This window comes from Mastigoproctus giganteus, chromosome 6 (genome assembly GCF_048544385.1).
Source record: "Mastigoproctus giganteus isolate SK-2022 chromosome 6, ASM4854438v1, whole genome shotgun sequence".
Classification (NCBI taxonomy): Eukaryota; Metazoa; Arthropoda; class Arachnida; order Uropygi; family Thelyphonidae; genus Mastigoproctus; species Mastigoproctus giganteus.
In genome coordinates, this window is record NC_143580.1 from 192917597 (window position 1) to 192932319 (window position 14723).

Sequence of the window (14723 nt, forward strand, 5' to 3'; positions counted from 1 at the left end):
CAGACAGTTTCACAAATATTTAATTCTTTGTATAAATCAATACTGAAGATGTTTTTCTGTTCACCATCTGTAAGCAGAATTTCTAAATTCATAAACTTGTCAAATAGCTTGTCAATTCTCATATCTGTGACATAATTCAAATTATACAGAAATCAGAATTAATCATTATGCTTTATGATTAACTAAAACCTGTCTTTCAATAACTGGATTGCATTGTCTAATAAGTTGAAAAAGTGGATCCTAAAAATTTCCTTCTCTATCACCATTCCAAAATGAATTTATGTCCAACTTTGTCTTCTTTTTCAGGATGAATTCTTGTTGTACAAATTCAGGTTCAATTTACTTGCAAACTTTTTTTATCATCTAGAATGCATTTAAATTTATCATGTGTTCTGCAGTTTTTAAGGTAAAGAGAGATATACTGTTTACAGGGATATAAGAATGTGATATATTGAAATTGAACCCTTAGAAAGCATTGCTTGTAATGTTAATTTAACTCAAAATGTACTAAACAATCAAGCAGCATATAAATTTGCTTTAATAGCCTTTTTTCAATAGTCAAAAATTCACACATTAATTCTGTATATACAGTTCATTTTTTAAACTGTTTACTTGTTTCTTGCTGGCTGACAGCAGTATGTTGTTTCTGTTCTTCCTGTTGTTCATTTGATTTTTGGTGCCTCCCTAAACTTCAGAGCCCTGTGCCAATGCCATGTTAGCTTGCCCCTGATTTAGTCTAAAAATATATTTTGTTTGCTCTTAATAATGGAGGAAATGCTGATACAGTTTTAAGTTCAAAACTGTATCAGAATTATATACTTGTATTAAATATTGTATATTTTAGATGCTTTCAAAAATATTTGTCTATACAAGAAACAATTTATTTAAAGATGAAATGCACATGGCATAATTATATATGGGTTTTGAGTAATTAACTATATAATATCGATGTAGATACACCATAGTTTATCCATAAATTTAAACATCATTTGGCATCTCTCATATTGTAGAATAACTTCACAACTGTGATGGCATGTTGCATTACCAGGATACCTGCCCACCCACCGATGATAGGCCAATAGCTCTGAAACAGTGGTCTGGATGGTAGTATCCACTGAGAACAAATAACAGTAGTCTTCTCTATAAGAGAAGCGTTACTTATTCAAAGTAGTGCAATACTTGGTATCTCGTTGTGAAGGCAGCCACAATATGAGATACAATTAAAACAATCCATTTTCACTACATTCGTAGTTTAAATTTATGGGTAAGCTGGTGTACCTACACCTACATTATATACAAGAAACAATATACAGAAACAATTCCAAATAGGTAATGCAAGTTAAACAAATCTACAATCCAAAATTCCTATACATAATATTGATTAAAAAAATAAAAAATATATATATACAGGCAATCCCAGTATAACATGGTACTTGTACAACATGGTTTTGATCTAAGACGATTGATAAATTGCGGCAATCTTTGCACAACATGGTACTTATTTAACATGGTTTTGCTCTAACACGGTTAAAGAATGTAGCAACCTCGCATACCATGGAATTTGATCTTTTCTGCTGGGAAAACCCTACTATTAAGTCCGATGTAATTTTTCAACGTTTCCATTCCTTTTTGTGAATCCCTGCTGTTGAATCGCTAGTCGTTACTGCCTTTGCAATATTTTTCCGAAGTACATTTCTAGAGGTCACTACCATAAAACAATAAAAACAATTTGAAGTTTCTGGTTTACCGGGCTTTTCTGTTAGTGCAATCAGTTATAATCAGGTAGTAAACTATCTTATTGCATTTGCGATACTTCCGATAGCTGGAATTCTGTGGGTTTTCACATTATTATGGTGAAATATGTTTCCCCTTCCATGAAATATTCAATCATATAAAAAACAAATAAATTTTCAGACTCTCATTACTCCGTATCTCACTTGCGCATATCGTGTTGTTACAACTTGTGCATGCCATGTTCTTTATTAAAGTGGAAAAATCAAGATTTCAGAGTTTTATTACTATACATAACGTGCCAGGCCATCCAAAAGGTTTAAATCATCTAAATCTTGAAGTAATGTTCCTACTACTTTTTTTTTTTTTTTTTTTTTTATGAACACACAAGAGGTATTAGAACTTATAGTACTTAGTACCGTGCTTGGGCTGGAGGTTGAGAAGACGAAAGAAGATATTTGTTGACATTAAACTTGAACTTCTGTAGACTGTAATTTTCAGGAAATATGTACGAAGGAAGGTTGTTCCAGAAAATGGTAGTTGAATGAATAAACGAGGAATATGAAAAGTTAGTTCTGTGAGTTGAAAGTTGGACAGTAAATGTATGTTGGCTGGTGGCAGCACGTGTTCGGACTGTTTTCAAAGAGAAAGCGGAAATTATAGAAGCCAATTCAGAAGAACAGTGCCCATGGAAGTATCTGTAGAAAAGGCATGCAGCAGACACAGTATATCTATGAGACAGTGAGTGGAGAGACTCTATTAGAGAGGAGTCATTAATTAACATAACTGCCTCTTCTGAATGGAACCTAGAAGCCCGAGAGGGGTTTTGGGGGCACCGCCCCAGATGTGGGAACAATATTCCATAGTAGGGAGGATTTGCAATTTGTACAGAGTGAACAGCTGTTTGGAAGAAAAGTAACACCGAAAGTGAAAGAGAAAACCAAGTTTTTTAGATGCAGAGAAAGCAATATTTGTAATGTGCTTGTGCCATGAGAGATTAGAAGTTAGGGTAATCCCCAAAAGAGATATATCATTTTGCCTAGAAATTGGAGTGTCACCAAAGATAAGCATAGGAGCAGAAGAATCCTTTTTGTGAGATATAAGACAAGACTGAGTTTTAGAAGGATTGAAATCAACTAAGTTGTCTTTGCCCCGCTGGAGAATTACCCGGAGATCAGCATATAAGGAATTGGTAGCGGATATTCAAGAAGTTGAAGTTGATTGAGCAGGGCAAGGTTTCTCAAAATGGAAAGTGGAATGCAAAGTGCTTTCATCGGCAAAACTATGGATAGGATTTCCAGTCAATGGAAGAAGGTCATTAATATACAAGAAGAAAAGGGTGGCGGAAAGAAATGAACCTTGGGGGACACCAGCATTAGTGGAAAAGTTAGAAGACAGAAAGCCATCTAACATTACTCTCAGTGAGCGATCAGAGATAAAACTGGATAACCGATTGCAAAAAACAGTTGGGAAACCATAAGATGGAAGCTTGTTTAGGAGACCTTTATGCCAAACACGATCAAAAGTCTTTGAGATGTCAAGAGCAACTGCTTGTGTTTCCCTGAACTTTTCCATAGAATTTGTCCATAAATGGGTAACTTAAGCCAAAATATCTCCAGTGGATCGACACTGACGGAATCCATACTGGCGATCATTGATCAGACGGAAGGTTCCTAGGTAGTTTAAGAGTTGGCGGTTAATTGATTTCTCCATTACTTTAGAAAGACTACAAGTAATTGCAATGGGATGATAATTGGATGGGAGGGATTTGTCACCCTTTTTAGGAACTGGCTGGATATGAGCAAATTTCCAAGCAGAAGGAAAAACACCTTTGGAATAAGAAAGTGAAAAAAGGCAGCAAAAAACAGGAGTAAGTGCAGGAACATAGGTTTTGAGAACAGGTGGAGAAATACCATCAAGACCTGGAGCTTTCTTAGCATCAAGATTCATCGAAATCCTTCTGACATCCTTTTGACGGAAGACCACAGGAGGCATTGAATGGAGCATGTTGGGAATTGTGGGAGATGTTTTACCAAGATCATTGATATAGGAGTTGGAAGAAAAATGGGATGCTAGCAGGTCAGCTTTATCCTTGGATGAAGTAACAACACAACCATCTGGTTTTGACAGAGGTGGGAGCAGAGAAGGGCAAAAGTTGCGGCCAATAGCTTTGGCAAGAGACCAGAATGCTCGGCTACCATTAGGACAAGAAGCAAGTTTTCTACTCTTAGCCTGTTCAAAATCTAGCTTGGGCTGATTAATAACTGCTTTACAATTGTTGCGAGTTTTGGCGTAGGCAGAAAATGAATCTGAAGATTTGTAAACAAGCCAATAACGATATGCAACATTCTTCTCTTAAACAGCCTTAGCACATTTATTGGAAACCCAAGGTTTAGATGAAGGATGAGATTTTAAAGTGGAGTGTGGAATAAAGGATTCCATTCCTACAAGAATAATTTCACTGACACGATCTGAGCAAACGTTGACATCAGGAGTTTTGAACCAGTAATCCGACCAAGGAAAAGAAGAAAAGAAATCTCACAGGTCATCCCATTTTGCATTCTTGTAATGACAAACAATACAAGGTTGGGAATAGCCATGAGATAAAGGCTCCATTGGAGAAGAGACAATCACCAAGTTGTGATCTGAGGTGCCTAAAGGACCACTCCCTTCAACCATGTACTTAGGTTTGTTTGTGAGAAAAAGATAAGCGTGTTGGCCATATGGTTAGGATTGTCCGGTATTCTTGTAGGTAAATGAACCATCTGTGCAAGGTCATTAGTAATTGCAAAAGCCTCAGCATCTCGACCAGCTCGGTCGGTGTGACCAGAAAACGGAAGCCAGCTGGAGTTGTGAACATTAAAATCACCAAGGAAAATTGCCTCACTGTTAGGAAAGTTGGACTAGAGAAAGTCAAGTTGCAAAGAGAGGAAGTCAAAGAGCTCCAAGTGATTAGTGGAGTTAGAAGAATGGTAGAGACAACAGATGAGTTTTACACAATGAGGTAGAGAGATTTTAAGCCAGAGAAGATCGAAACAAGAAGAATCCAAATTACCAAGTCTCTGACAGGGAATATCGGAATGGACATATGCACAAGTACCACCTTTGAAGTGAAAGGAATGATACCGCGAATAATTTGGGCAACGAAGATGAGCAGTGGTCGAATCAACCGATAACTGAGATTCTGTCAGAAAAAATACATGGGGCTTGGCAAACTGCAAGTGGAAATGGACATCGTTGAGATTAGAATTGAGCCCACATATATTTGTGAAATGAACTAGGAAGTGTTTGGGAGGTTTAGATCTTTCCGCAGATAATCTTGCTCTATTAGTTTGACAATTCATGGTGTATTCGATAGTAAGAAAAAGTGGGGAGACATGCTGCATGAAGTAATGAAATTTTTGGATATGGTGTACACATGGTAAGATATACCCAGATCTAACATAACGTGGCCTCGACAATGTCCCCTGGATACACATTACTCGGACTCGCTGCAGTCAGGGTAGAGGTAGCAAGATTATACACTAGTTGATCTGGAAGCCTCCTAAAGAGTTACCAATAGGTTCAGTCCTGTGTACTAACTAGCGGCTGGCCTTCTAATACCGTTTTAGAGCTGTACCCTCGAAATGTAAGGAATATTGGATCTCGCCACGACGTTCATCATAACCTCAAAAGTCATCAGTCATACTGCATGATGGAAGAGATGGGGAAGGATTGACCGGAACTTAGATCTGGAGACTAAACTTGGGTTCCACCACTTTAAGCCTCCAATAAGCAAAGTGGTGGTATTTCACCAGTTGAGTCATCTACCACCTAGTATGGCCTGGTAACACAGAGGGGTGGTATTCCTCCATGTGATGTGCACCACACCTCGACCCCTACTTACGTTGGTTCACACCTGGGTGGTCACCCACAGTGTGCATGAGCATGGAGATTATACCCAGGGTTACTAACAGTCCCACCATAGTGAAGGTGTAAGCAGAGGATTTGGCTGTCACAGACCATCCGGACTTCGCCGAAATTGGTCCACTTGACATGAATGTCACCCGAATATCAGTTCCATCAGCGTTTTAGACTCCCAGTTAGGTAGCAAGTACAGCTTGTCTGGCATATCTGAGAGAATGTCTGTGACAACCTCAAGGACCTAATACAACTTCTTTAATTCAACCATTAGTTCAAGGCATTATATCTACCTTTAAAACTCATTACATCAGAAAAACGTTACAGTGGATTTTGGAAAAAATTGATTCCGAATCTGTTGAAGTGATGGATACTTTTTTTTCAATTGTGGACTGTATCAGAATCATAGCTTTATCACTCAAAGAAGTAAAACCATCAACATTAAATGTGTGTTGGAAAAAAGTATGACCAGAGTCAGTTCATTGAGGAAATATAGTTGAACTGGCAGAAAATGGAATTGGTGCAACAGCACAACTTGCTAAGTCGGTAGGAGGGGAAGGTTTTGATGATATGATATGACTACTGAAGACGTTCACGAATTATTGGTAGAAAAAGTGGCTGGCGAAGTGGATTTGGCGAAAATGGCATTGGAGGTAAATAAAATCAATTCAGAGGATGATAGTGCAGTTAAATTCCAAAGTTCCAAATTTTACACTAAAAAGGATACGGGAAGGCATAAACTTAGCTGAGCAATTAGAATCTTATTTTTTGAATGCAGATCCTTCTACTGAAAGGAGCACAAAGTTCAAAAGGGAGCTTCAAAAATGTAACTCCATACCAAGAAATTTAAAAAGATCTAACATGCAAAAGCAAACAAACCCAGATTACTGATTTTTTAAAGAGAGCAAAAGATACACAAAATCTAGATGTTGCACAAGAAAGTTCAAAAGGCGATATTCTGCAACAGACAAAAAAAAAAAAAAAAAATATTTGTGCTTAATAGCGATGAAGAGAAAGAAAATTAACCGTATCCGGTCTGGTGGGGTACGTTCCAACCACAACTGGGTTCAGCAAGTTAATTCTATAATTTTTACTCTAATTACAGAGCTGAAACTCGCTATAGTTGGAACCAGAACTGTTTTCTTGAATTTTCCCACTAATTTTCAAAACCTTCTATTGAATTTCATGCAAATGACAAAAATGTGACATCAAGTATTCATTTTTTTAGGTCTTTTCAATTTATTTTTCTACCCCCGCCCTAACCAGCCTAGAGCTTATGAAACCCAACACTTGATTCATTTCTTGATGTAAAGTGCGTGAATTTCTGTTTACAGAGAGGAGAAGTTCTCATAAACAACTTCGCTGTTCATGAACAAACCGTGGGAAGTGTGTTACGTCATATCGTCTCCGCACAGCTCCATCGGGACGACTAAGTAAAATAAACCAAAGCAACAACTGTTTATGAAAGGTAAACAGATCGTATTTCCTTTCTTCAATGTGTATTGCATTACAAACAGAAAATCAAGGAAATTCATCTGTTGGAAACGGGAAAAACTGGTGTAAAACTGATAATACTGCAATGCGCATTTGATAAAAAAAAAAAAAAAAGTTTGCTCTATTGTAATTGTTTTTAGTAAATAATATCGGAACAGCAGTTTCCTGGGGGGGGCACCTCTGTAGCCAGGTGGGCAGGAGCAGCAATGCGTAGCACACGCTTCTTGATCAGACTGGGGTTCGAGCCCGTGACCACTAAATACGGAGGATGCGGAAAGGTCAAGAAATGACCACCGCATATCCCCGAAGCAATATGGCCTTAATTGCTAATGCTCCTAAAAACCAAATAACAACAACAACAGTTTCCTGGGTTTGATCTTCTAACGAAATTTCAAGAAAATATTTATATTTATAGCTGCGTTATAAACTTCGAAAACTGGTGCAAAAGAAGAAGAAAAAATTATCCGCTATGAATAACGGATGTTTCTTGAAATATGTATTGTTCACAAAACTGCAATATTTTATAACAATACAAAGCTAACGGATTACGAATCACGGGCTGTCCAAAAAGTATTGTTAGAAGATATTTGCTTGTTACAACATAGCTAAAAGGATTTAAATCTCAGGTTGCTGCTTCATCATATGGTCTTTCTTCATCATATATAAGGCAGCAACCTGAGATATAAATACTTTTAGCTATGTTGTCCACAACAAGAAGGTATAGTTCATTTTCTATTTATTTAATTTCTGATTTTATAGAAAATTAATTTGATTAACTATTTGAACTGCTATGTAAGTAAATGCAGATTTATTCTTATTCTTTTATTCTTTCTTTTATCTTTTATTCTTTTATCCTTTTATTTATTCTTTTATCTTATCCATATAATTTCCATTATATCAGTTATTTTCTATTTTCTATTCATTACTTTATTTTACATCTTATTCATAATACTTCTATACTTATTTTTATTTTATTCGTAAAATCTTCTAATATATCAGGTAATTTTTCTAATCAATATTGGATTTATGAAGTGATGGGTATTCTAAAATTTCTCCTAATTTACATCAAATATCACCACATACTATAATACCAGGATCCTTACTAAAAGGTCAAGCAGTTACACTCCTGGTAAATCCCAAGTATCTAGATAATAATGCTGTTTCTATGCTTTTGCTTTCTGCTTGCTAACTTTAAATTTTTATACCTTAAAATCTATTAGAGCAATTTGAGGGAGATTGAGGTCTATTACTATCTTTAGTCCTCTTCACCTTAATTTTAGGCATAAGCCTTTCCTTTTCACTACAAAAATAAATAGTTGGTATTCACATTTATTATTCTTGATTCACTTCCATTATTTTTTTATTATTAAATTTTCACTGCTATCTGTCGGGCTAGCGGTTATTCTGCCAGTTTTCTACTAAATTTAATATATATTAAAGTAATTAAACTAAATTAATAATATCTACATTCACGCATGAGGAGTTATTCAGGAAGGAGAATGATGTAGGTAAAGTAAACATTGACAGTGAACTGGATGATTTTGTAATAACTGAGAGGAAAGTGGAGGAGAGATTGTTGAGGATAAACATAAAAAAGGCACCTGGGGTGGATGGGATCTATCCAGTTATATTAAAGGAGGCAGCAAAGGAAGTATGCAAACCCCTAGCCATAATTATGAGAGCTTCTTTGGACTCAGGGGAGGTACCCATAGACTGGAGATGTGCAAATGTAACCCCAATTCACAAAGGAGGATCAAAGGCTGACACAAATAATTATAGACCTGTTAGTTTAACTTCTGTTCCAGGTAAATTAATGGAGGCACTGGTTAAAGAAGCACTGCAGGATCATCTAGACAAGAATTCAGTTATAGCTCAGACGCAGCATGGTTTTGTTAAGGGCAGGTCTTGCCTGACCAATTTGATTGGATACTATGATGTAGTCACAAAAGAACTGGATGCAAGGAATAACTTTGATATTATATATTTGGATCTTAGAAAGGCTTTTGATACTGTTGCACATGGAAGACTGCTGCACAAATTGGAGCAGTGTGGCATTGGAGGCAAATTGCTGCTATGGATAAGGGGATGGTTGAGTGGCAGAAGACAGAGAGTGGTAATCAATGGACACTGCTCAACGTGGACTAATGTTATTAGTGGAGTTCCTCAAGGTTCAGTGTTGGGTCCGTTGTTGTTTTCGGTGTTTATGAATGATATTGATGATGGTATATCAAGTTTAATGTCCAAGTTCGCAGATGATACAAAGATTGGCAGGGTCGTTAAGGACACTACTGATGCTATGCTGCTGCAACAGGATCTGGAAAGGTTGAACAGATGGGCTGAGAGGTGGCAAATGAAGTTTAACATTGACAAATGTAAAGTACTACATATGGGAAACAGTAACCCCAGAGCAACGTATCAACTCTGCGGTACTACACTGACAGTGGTGGAGAATGAAAAGGACCTGGGGGTAATTGTGCAGGCAGATATGAAGTTCTCTGAGCAGTGCAGACGAGCTGCAAGAGTAGCTCATGGTGTCTTGTCAATGATATACAGGAATTTTTCTAGCAGGGATAAGGAGGTGATTATTCCCTTGTATAAGGCAATGGTTAGGCCACATCTTGAGTACTGTATACAGGTCTGGAGGCCTCATTTCAAGAAGGATGTAGAGCTGCTGGAACGGGTACAGAGAAGGGCAACAAGATTAGTGAATGGAACAAAGGGTTGCTCTTATGAAGAAAGGCTTAAGTTTTTCAAATTACAGAGTCTGGAGACTAGGCACCGGCGAGGTGATCTGATAGAGGTGTATAAGGCTTTGAATGGCTTGAGCATGCTCAATGCCAATGGGATTCTTCATCTTGCTCAGAATAATCACCTCAGAGGGCATAAATTCAAATTGAGGAAGGACGGATGTCGGATAGATGTGCGGAAATTTGCCTTTGGCCAGCGGGTGGTTGGTTGGTGGAACCGACTTCCATCACTTGTTGTTGAAGTTGATAGCCTAAACAAATTTAAAGCTCAACTGGACAAGTATTTCGAACGAACGGAGGGGTGAAATGGGAGTGGGGTTTTTTTTTTTTTTTTTTTTTGGCTGATGCTGAATAAGCTTGCTTTCTTGCATCATATGCCTCTACTAATGCTAATGCTAATGCTAATATATTTGCAGTAAATTCTCATTATATTTGAACATAGAATAACTGGCAAATGGCAAACAGAAACAGATAGCCTCAGCTAATTATTGATGGGATATGTTGAGTGGAGATAGCCCTTGTTAACGTTCTATTCAATGTATCCATATATCTAAAATTTTACTATTTTATTTTATTATATTCTATGTGTTTATTTATAGGGTACAACAAAGTCCAACTTAGGTTACCTAAATACTTGGACCTTTTGACCTAATGGGCATAGTTTTCACCCCTAATACTTATATTCTAAATTCTCCAATTTATCCAGTTGGTATTATATTTAAAAAATTAAGGTTATATTCAGACTGATGTAATGTTCAATCAATAATGTGATGGCATTAATCTGTGCTAATACTCTTTCTTTTTCTATTCCTCATTCTTCTACATAACTTTATATATATATAAATATATATATGTATGTAACCCCTTAAAGGTAATGTTTAAAAAGTTACATAGGATAAAATTAAAGATTAATGAGTCAGGTATAACAGATGCACCTAAAAGCACAAAGCAGCATTAAAGGATGCAAGAGCAACACACATCCACTTCTTGTTCAACTAAAAAAAAAAAAAAGTAAAGTGCAGCCATTATCAACCCACTGCAGGGTGGAAGCCTCCTCAACAATTCATGCTGAGGGAAATGGACCATAATCTGCCACGCTGGTCCAGTGCGGGTTGGCAGATCGACCGTATTCAGCAGTCAGGGGCTTGAACCCCGGTCTACTCAAAGAGCGTGTGCTACTGCACTCCCGCTCCTGCCCACTCGGCTACGGAGGCCTTGTTCAACTATTCTCACCTTTCTAGTTACTGGCACTTTGTGTAACTTTTACATCCATTTATGCATACTTTATTCAAGATATTAACACACACACACACACACAATACAGGCAGGCCTCGCTTAACACGGTTTTCAGTTACTGCGATTGGAAAAAATGATACCACTTTTTACTTTACGCGATTCAAATTTCCAGTTAACGCGATCTTTTATTTCTGATAGTTGAAAAAGATTCGAATCGCGCACTAAATGTCTGACTGCCAATAAACAAGCGTTTGTCCGCTTCCCGCCTCAGTGTGTTCCATCAACTAAGTAGACGTGTTACTTGTTTGTCTCCACCTAATAAAGTCACGTGCAGACGTATTTAAAAATTCTAATTTTCTACCCCTGTTAATTATGGATAAAAGAAAGAGTGAAAAACAACGTGATTGTAATAAAAAAAAAACGAAAAGTTATTACTTTAGCTGATAAACTTGAAGTTATTAAAAAACATGAACGTGGTGCAAACCATGCGAAAATCGTAAGAGATCTAGGATACAGTGAGTCTACCGTATGAACTATCTTGAGCCGTAAGAACGAATATAAAGAGAAAGGTAAAGTTTCATCATCTTCTTTTGTCTTACAAAATACCAGAAACAGAACTCTAATAATGATTGAAATGGAAAGTCTTTTATCAATTTGGATAGAAGATTGCAATCAAAAAAGAATTCCATTATCTAAGGACAATATTCAGAGCAAAGCTATTAACCTTTTTACTAAGCTTAAAGAAACAAAATATCAAGGGGAGACTGAAATGTTTGTTGCTAGTTCAGGGTGGTTTGGACGTTTCAAAAATCGAGCACAATTGCATAATGTTAAAGTAACAGGGGAAGCTGCTAGTGCTGATGAAGATGCTGCAGCCAAATTTCCTGCAGAATTGCAAAAAAATCATTCAGGATGCTGAATACGACGATCGGCAAATATTTAATGTAGACGAAACGGGCGTATTTTGGAAACGGATGCCAACTAAAACTTATTTGGCTGCAAATGAAGCATCACAACCTGGGTATAAAGTCTCAAAAGATCGACTAACACTTTTATTAGGAGGTAACGCTGAAGGTGATTTTAAATTGAAACCCATGCTTGTGTACCGTGCACAAAATCCTAGGGCTTTAAAAGGATACAGCCATCGCACTCTTCCAGTCATTTTTCGTTCAAATAAAAAAGCATGGATGACCAAAGCCCTATTTGAAGACTGGTTTACGTCTTATTTCTGTCCAACAGTTGAAGCCTATTGCAAGAAAAATAATCTTACTTTTAAAGCTCTGTTGCTTTTAGATAATGCACCTGGACATCCTTCTGCACTTGGTGACTTAAATGAAAATGTGAAAGTTGTTTTTTTACCGGCGAATACGACTTCGTTATTGCAACCCATGGACCAGGGGACGATTGCAACTTTCAAGGCTTACTATCTCCGCAGAACCTTTGCACAGGCACTTGAAGCTATAACAGGAGATAATGCAATTTCTGTACCAGAATTTTGGAAAAAATATAACATACGATTGGCCATTGAAAACATTCATGCAGCATGGGAAGAAGTGACAGCCAGCAATATGAGAGCAGTTTGGAAGCATCTTTTACCCCGCGCAAACGATTTTACTTGCTTCAAAGATGCAGTTCAAAAAGTTATTGAAGACATAACTAATATTGGTAATGAACTTGGTTTCAAAGGCTTGGATGCGGCTAACGTTCGAGAATCACTGAATTCGCATTGAGAACAGCTAAGTGACAATGATCTCCTTCAAATAGAGCAACAGCGTGCGCACGAAGAAGCTGAAGAAAAAGAGTGTGAGCCAGATGAAAATGTTACCTCAAAGGAGATAACGGTAAAAGAACTAGGCGAAATCTTTCGTATCGCAGAGAACCTTAAACAAAAGGTAATGGATGTTGATCCTAACATCGAAAGAAGCATGTTATTTCGCCAGGGCCTAGAGAAGCTTGTTGTGGGCTATCGGAAATTGTATGATGAAAAAACGAAAGCCAAAACTGTTCAAACGACTGTGTTCAAATATTTCTGTAGCAAATAGTTAGTTTCTCCATTATATATTTTGAATAATAAACATTTAATTCTATAATTTTTATTATCTTTTACATGGCATGCAGTTAAAGTTATTTAAAAGGTATTATTTAAAAGTTATTTAAAATTCTTTATGGACATTCCAGAAGGTCAAGTACCAATTATAATTTTTCCTATTGGTTATGATATTCGATTAACGCGTTTCCGTTTTGCGCGATGCGCTCGCGGGATGAATTAATCGCGTTAATCGAGGCCCGCCTGTGTGTATAGATATATATACAGGGTGTTTCAGTTAAACGTTTCAGAACTTCTAAGAGGGGTAGGGTACATCCTGACAACTCGAAATCATATAGCAATGTGGGGTCGGAAATGCTTTCCTGAAGCGGTGTTGTACACAGAAGCACCATAAAGAAAAGAGACCGTAAGTGAGAAATCGTTTTAATAATACATGAAAAGAAGCAAAAGGTACATGGATTAAAGTAAGTGTTCGAAGTTTCTTCCACGGGCTACAATGCACGCCTCACATCTCCGACGCATGGACATCCGAACATTCTGGAATACTCCAGGCGAATTTCGAATTTCTTCGGCAGCTACTGCGATTCTTGCAACAAGCTCCTCAGCATTGTCAACAGGGGTGTCATAAACTAGCGATTTCATATGACCCCAGAAATAAAAATCAAGACATGATAGGTCGGGTGACCGAGCAGGCCAACGCACGGGACCACCACGTCCGATCCACTGTTGACCAAATGTGACATCCAGGTAGTTACGAACATCTCCGCTATAATGGGCAGGGGCTCCATCGTGTTGGAACCACATTGTCTGTTGCGTCGATGCAGAAATCTGTTCATCTCTCAAAAGTTGTGGCAATACTTGCAGCAGAAAGATCAAGTAGATAGGTCCGGTTAGACGACACGATAACAGGTAAGGTCCGATGAGGTGATCTCCCATAATACCGGCCCATACATTGACCGAAAATCGAATCTGTGCTGCACGACGTCTATTGCATGCGGGTTCTCGACCGCCCAGATATGGTCGTTAAGCGTGTTGAAAATTCCTTCCCTTGTGAAGGATGCCTCATCGGAAAATAACACTTCAGCAGGAAAAAGGGGATTTGTAGCACATTTTCCAAGGTACCACTGTGCGAAAGCAATACGAGGTTGAAGAAACTTCGAACACTTACTTTAATCCATGTACCTTTTGCTTCTTTTCATGTATTATTAAAACGATTTCTCACTTACGGTCTCTTTTCTTTTTATGGTGCTTCTGTGTACAACACCGCTTCAGGAAAGCATTTCCGACCCCACATTGCTATATGATTTCGAGTTGTCAGGATGTACCCTACCCCTCTTAGAAGTTCTGAAACGTTTAACTGAAACACCCTGTATATATATAATTTTTTTTTTTTTTTTTTTTTACCCTTAATAATGGAGGAAAGGGATTCTAAAAAATAATTTCTGTGGAGCTAGTTCATGGTTTAGAAATTATGAAGTGCAAGATTCCAAACATTAACAACATCCTAATGATGAATAACTAATAATGTCAAGAAAACAAAATGCAATTTAAGAAAATTATAAATACTT

At 37.4% G+C, this 14723-nt stretch overlaps 1 protein-coding gene across 1 annotated transcript in view; it reads right to left on the bottom strand.

The window, feature by feature from the left end:
• Positions 1-14723, bottom strand: part of LOC150084839 (protein-L-isoaspartate(D-aspartate) O-methyltransferase-like) — a 128247-nt gene that overhangs the window by 80667 nt on the left and 32857 nt on the right. The gene's annotated exons all lie outside the window — the stretch shown is intronic.